Source organism: Giraffa tippelskirchi, chromosome 14, assembly GCF_054371585.1.
Source record: "Giraffa tippelskirchi isolate mGirTip1 chromosome 14, T2T-mGirTip1v1.2.pri, whole genome shotgun sequence".
In the NCBI taxonomy this organism is placed as follows: Eukaryota; Metazoa; Chordata; class Mammalia; order Artiodactyla; family Giraffidae; genus Giraffa; species Giraffa tippelskirchi.
Genome location: NC_137288.1, coordinates 18,695,908 through 18,701,346, shown reverse-complemented (window position 1 = coordinate 18,701,346; position 5,439 = coordinate 18,695,908). Strand labels below are relative to the sequence as shown.

Below are 5,439 nucleotides of genomic sequence, written 5' to 3'. Positions count from 1 at the left end.
TCTTTTGGACCTTCAGGGTGTGATTGCTAACCCACTAAAAACCAGTGATTACCCTAGAAATGACGCTGAGCCATTAAAGAAAGAAACAATTTTTAAAAAGCTAATTCACACACGCACGCGCACACTCCTGTGCACGCTGGTGGCACACGGCTGAATTTAGATTGAAGAAATATTTTCTGATAGAAGTCAGGCTTGATAAAAGGAATGCACACTGCCATGTGTGAAAGTACGTATTAATAATTAAGCCATGCGATCATTACCTCAGGATATTATTTCTTAAATATCTCTTGCAAAGGCAATATGATTACATATGAATGATATCAATTTTCTACCAACAAAAAAAATCTGCAGAAATAGGAATTGAATTACACTGTCCAATTTGCTGTAAAGTTCACTGTATGTGAAGAAATTAATCAGAGCTACCACCACCCATTTTTATGGGAACATAAAATGATGTGAACTTCCATTTTTAATAAAGATGCATAGCACTTTTATGAAGACTGACTAATAACACTATAATGAACTGAAAAGCTACTGATATATTAAGAATGAAAATTTTGAGGAGTGTATTTACTGAGACTTTTTCATGGAAGGCCGTATTTCTCTGAAGTCTCTATTTGAATCATTATAAACCAGAGGCAGAATTTCGAGGGAGAACACAGTCCGAGCACTGTGCAACTTTATCTTCGAGACGTGAATCACTCGAGGCTGGAGAAGAGGGTTTGGGCTCCGGGGACATAGGCGTGGGAGTGCGGAGGGGTCGCCCTTCAGAGAGAGCATCAAGGATCTACCACGCATTTCTCAGCCAGTGGTTTCCTGAAACAGAAGCCCCAGAAGATCACGGATGGAACACTTTCCTTTAGCTCCTCAATGGGCATCCTTGGTGCTGCTCCGTCTCCACCCTCATCCAGGTAGTGTGGCCTTGTCTCGCCTCCAAACCTGACATGTTCACTCTAAAGCAAGTGCCCTCCACCGATTTTCAGGCACGCATTTCTGAGCTGTGGTTTGTGCCTGCCATCACATTGACCACCTCTGGGAAGATGAATACCTCTTCCATTAGTCTCCAGTTCGCAGGATCTGCAGAAATGAAAATATCCAAAAGCCAGGTCTCAGGATGCCTGCAGCCAGCCCAGGGAAGCATGCTTTATTTCAATTCTTAAAAAACTTCTATTTTGTATTGGGGTATAGCCGGTTAACTATGTCATAATAGTTTCAGGTGAACTGCAAAGGGCCTCAGCCATACATACACATGTATCCATTCTCCCCCAAACTCCCCTCCCACCCAGGCTGCCGCATAACACTGGGCAGAGCTCCCTCTGCTCTACAGCAGGACCTGTTGGTGATCCATTTTAAACACAGCCGTGTGTACACGTCCGTCCCAGTGTGCATGTCCATCCCAAACTCTCTGCTTATCCGTTCCTTCCCCCTGACAACCAGAAGTTCGTTCCCTACGCCTGCGTGCTTGTTTTTCTTTTGTAAGTTCATTTGTATCATCTCTTTTTAGATTCCACATATTAGGGATATCGTACGATATTTCTCCTTCTCTGTTTGACTTACTTCCCTCAGTATGACAGTCTCTAGGTCTGTTATTTCATTCTTTTTCATGGCTGAGTAATATTCCACTGTATAAATGTACCACATCTTGTTTCTCCCTTCCTCTGCCAATGAACATTTAGGTTACAGGGCAGCACGCTTTAAACCAGTGACACCAGCACTGGACCCAGAACCATCCCACCAAAGTTATGCCAATCTCCACTTTTCAGTGTTTTTTTTTTACCCCATTTTTACAGAACAAAAAATTTCATACACGCTTACTATAAAAATTTGGAAATACAGAAAAATGTAAGAGGAACAAAATAACAAAGTTCCAAAATTCCCCTTCCTGGAGATCACATTCATTAACATGTTAACATTCTCGTGTGTTTTCTTTCATTTGCACACACATGCTCACACATGTGCACATCTTTGCATACAGACACATGTATGTGGTTGTTATCAAACACTCTCATATATTTTATTACTTTCTAAATTTAATTTTGAATGGTTAACTAGTATTTGTAGTTCAAAACCAGAAAACAGAAATTGGTTTTTGCCCTAACATTTTGTGGTGAGCATTTTTCCAGGCCACTGATGTTTCATAAACATATCTTTTCACAGCTCCAAAATACAGTAGATATGGCTGCATGTAATTTCCAGAGCCATCCCTCTATGGAGAGGTGTTCAGGTTATTTCCAGTTTTCAAGTTTGTAATTTCTCAGCCACGTTTGTATTTTCTCAGTCACATTTGTAATTTCTCAGACAGTGAACCTCTCGAGCTGGTATCCTTCCTCTGGTTGGATTACATCACAGCCTTTCAAGGCCGGGGAAGGGCAGGAAGAGCCCCAGGGAGGCCCTCCCACCCTGGAGACACACTGGCTGCCCACGCGGGCTCCTGCCTCTGCTGGAGCCCTGAGGCCTTAATGGGATGGGGTTTGATGCCCTGGGAATCCTACCTCTGTTTGATTCCTGTGTTGTAGCTCCATGAATGCACGCCCCTCAGAGGTTTGGAGTGGCAGGGTAACGGCTGCTGCCCTGGGGGCAGCTCATCCCCCCACCTTCCCAAGGCCCATCTGTGCTCTTGGAGAGCTTGGAGGCAGTTAAAACCAGACCACAGGCGATTTGGGAGCCCCCAAGACCTACGAGGTACTCTAACCCTCTTTAATAGGTGAGGAAAGAGATACAGAGCTGCTGAGAAACGTGCCCCAAGTTTGCCCGGCTGGTTGGCAGCAGCAGCAGCAGCAGGACCTAAGCCAGATCTCGTGACTGTGACCCCGTCTGTTCACGTGGGCACCCTCGACTCCTGGTGCTCAGCTCAGCACACCTGGCTTCCCAGGAAGGCGGCGCTCTTCCAGCCCAGGGCTTCCCAGGGACCCCGCTCTCCTCCCCTTCCCTGTCCCTCCCCTTCCTGGGCTCCCCTCCCTCCGGACACTCCCCTCCCCTCCCCTCTCTCTCCTGCTCAGCTCTGTACCCTGTTCCCTTGGGTCTGTCTCTCTGCGTGCCTCTCAGTCCCTGTCTCTGTCTCTCTCCATCTCTGTCTCTCTCTCCATCTCTCTCTGTGTCTCTCTCTCCATCTCTCTCTGTGTCTCTGTCTCTCACCTACACATTCTTGCAAAGGCGATTCTCTCTGCTTGGAAGTTCTCTCCTCCCTCCCAGCCCCAAGTCTCACGCACATGATAAACTCCTCCTCATCCTTCACCTTCAAATGTCTCCCCCTCTGGGAATCTTCCCTAACCTTTCCAGACAGAGGTAAATGCCGTCTCCTTGGGCCGCGTGGTGCACACAGCGATCTGCGTCCCCTCCAGGCGGTGGGACAGTGTGGTTCATGCTCTGTCTCCAGGCTCAGCAAAGCATCTGGTCCAAATCAGGTCCCAGGTGCATGCGTGGTGAGCAGTGGGTTTAAATGAAGACTTGCTTGGGGGAGACAGAGGCTTCTCCAGGCTGAGTCACGAGCAGCCACGGGAAGGAAGCTGCTCCCACAGGTGAGGTCAAGGTAGTGCCTCCAAGTCCTTCTCGCTGCCTCCAACAGGCTCTCTGGTTTGGAGTCAGACATGGGCTCCAGGTTAGGAGACCCTGAGCGAGTCCCTTCTCTGAATCGCAGTCTGCCTTTCTGTGAACCGGGAGTGGTGTCTGCACTCTGCAGTGGCTGGAGGGAGTCTCGAATAAGGATCTTCACAAATGGAGCTCGACATTCTGCTGGCTGGTATTACGGCTGTTATCATGTATCAGATCATCACAGTGACCCACAGAGTTACAGTCCTCCAAGGATGCCCGGGTCCCAGTGCCCTGAACCCATGACTATGCTCCTTTCATAGGAGGAAGACCGTGATTAGGATCTGGAGATGGACCGTGTCCTGAGAGACTTGATGTCCCCACCAGGATCCTCCCAGGGGGCAGAGACCGAAGAAAGAAGGAGACGTGACAACAGACGCGGGAGCCAGAGAGAGGTCGGGAGAGGCTGGCTTTGAAGATGGAGAGGGGGCCATGGACCAGCAGGAAGATTCTAGAAGCTTGGGATGGGTGAGCACACAGACTCCCCTCCAGAACTTCCGGAACAAATAGCCCTGCAAACCAGTTTTGGACCTCCACCTCCGAAGTGTAAGATAACAACACCTTTGTGTTACTTTAAGCGTCTAAGTTTGTGACAATTCATTACAGCAGTGGTAGGAAACTCAGCTCTCCTGCGCAGAAAAGTTTGATGGGTCCCCATCACCCGTGGGAGGAATTCCAATCTCTTTATTGGAACAATTGGGACAATAACCACTTCCTAAAAGCTGGGCTGTCCCCCACTGACCACGTCTTCCCCGTCACTACAGGAGGCTGGTCTGATGAGCTGCAGGACACCAGGGAAGAGTCACTGAAATTAGGCTCCCAGACATTCAGAAGCGTGAGCCCGCACCCCAGCACCACCCGTGGAGGTCACCCAGCCAGTGGGCAGCGGTCCTTCCGCCCGCAGGACACAAGGCCACTTTCTATGCCTCGGGCCACTTCGGGCTGCCCCCCCAGGGACGCCAGCCCATCCTCCACCAGTGACCCCGACCACCCTCCCAGGCACGGGTCTCCCTCATGAGACACACCACGTCCCACTTCGTCCCGCATCAGGAGATGCTCTGGCACCCGGCAGGGCCATGCCCACGAGGTCGGAAAGATGACCTCATGTACAAGCGTGTGAGAGATGAGCTGGTGGACGAACGAGTCGCTCCAAGGGCTGGGAGGTCGGACACGAGCGGGCGGCAGAGGGGCAACTCCCCTCAGGAGAATGGGGGGGCGAGGAGCGAGCGGACGGCCCCCAGGGGAGGAGGCCGCCTGAGGGTGCACAACGCTCCCCTCCGGCACAGTCACACACGGTTTCAGGTCCCACATTCCTGGAGTTGCTAGAGTTGCCCACAGGCGTGTATTACTTCTGTAATCTTAATTTTCAGAATAAAATCTTCTAATAAAGTGACCAAGCAGACAGTTAGCCTTCCTTACGCAGCACCTTATAATGGCCTTTAAAAAAATTAGCCTGAATTTCAGGCCCACACCCGTGTCACTCGATTTCTTCCCCAAGGGGAGAAAATGAGTTAAACGCTAGCAGCTCTGCTACAAACAGGAGAAGCCCACACGATTTAAATTAATGATTTATTCCTCTAAAGACAGCGTGGGATCTATCATGGCCCTGATAAGCCGCAGCGACTCCTCTATCTGCATACAGCCACGCAGCACTACAATATCTGGCAGGGAATATGGAAACAAGAATCAATTTTTCCTAGTTACGAGCGTTATCTCTTGAGTCTGAGATATGTCTGGCTTGTTTTTCAAATACCGCTGCGAGGGATCCCGGCTCCCCTCCCCGGGAGGTCTGCGGACAGCGGTGAGCAGGTTACCGGTCGTGGGCACGGTGGTTCTCTCGCTCGGAACACG

General features: G+C 49.8%; 1 long non-coding RNA gene across 1 annotated transcript; it reads right to left on the bottom strand.

Moving 5' to 3' along the window:
• Positions 1-519: 519 nt before the first annotated feature.
• On the bottom strand, positions 520-4,041 carry LOC145534307 (uncharacterized). The gene is made up of 2 exons (XR_014074449.1): positions 3,272-4,041; positions 520-1,077 (listed from the first exon to the last, which is right to left on the bottom strand). It is a non-coding gene; the product is annotated as an uncharacterized LOC145534307 (long non-coding RNA).
• Positions 4,042-5,439: the final 1,398 nt, after the last annotated feature.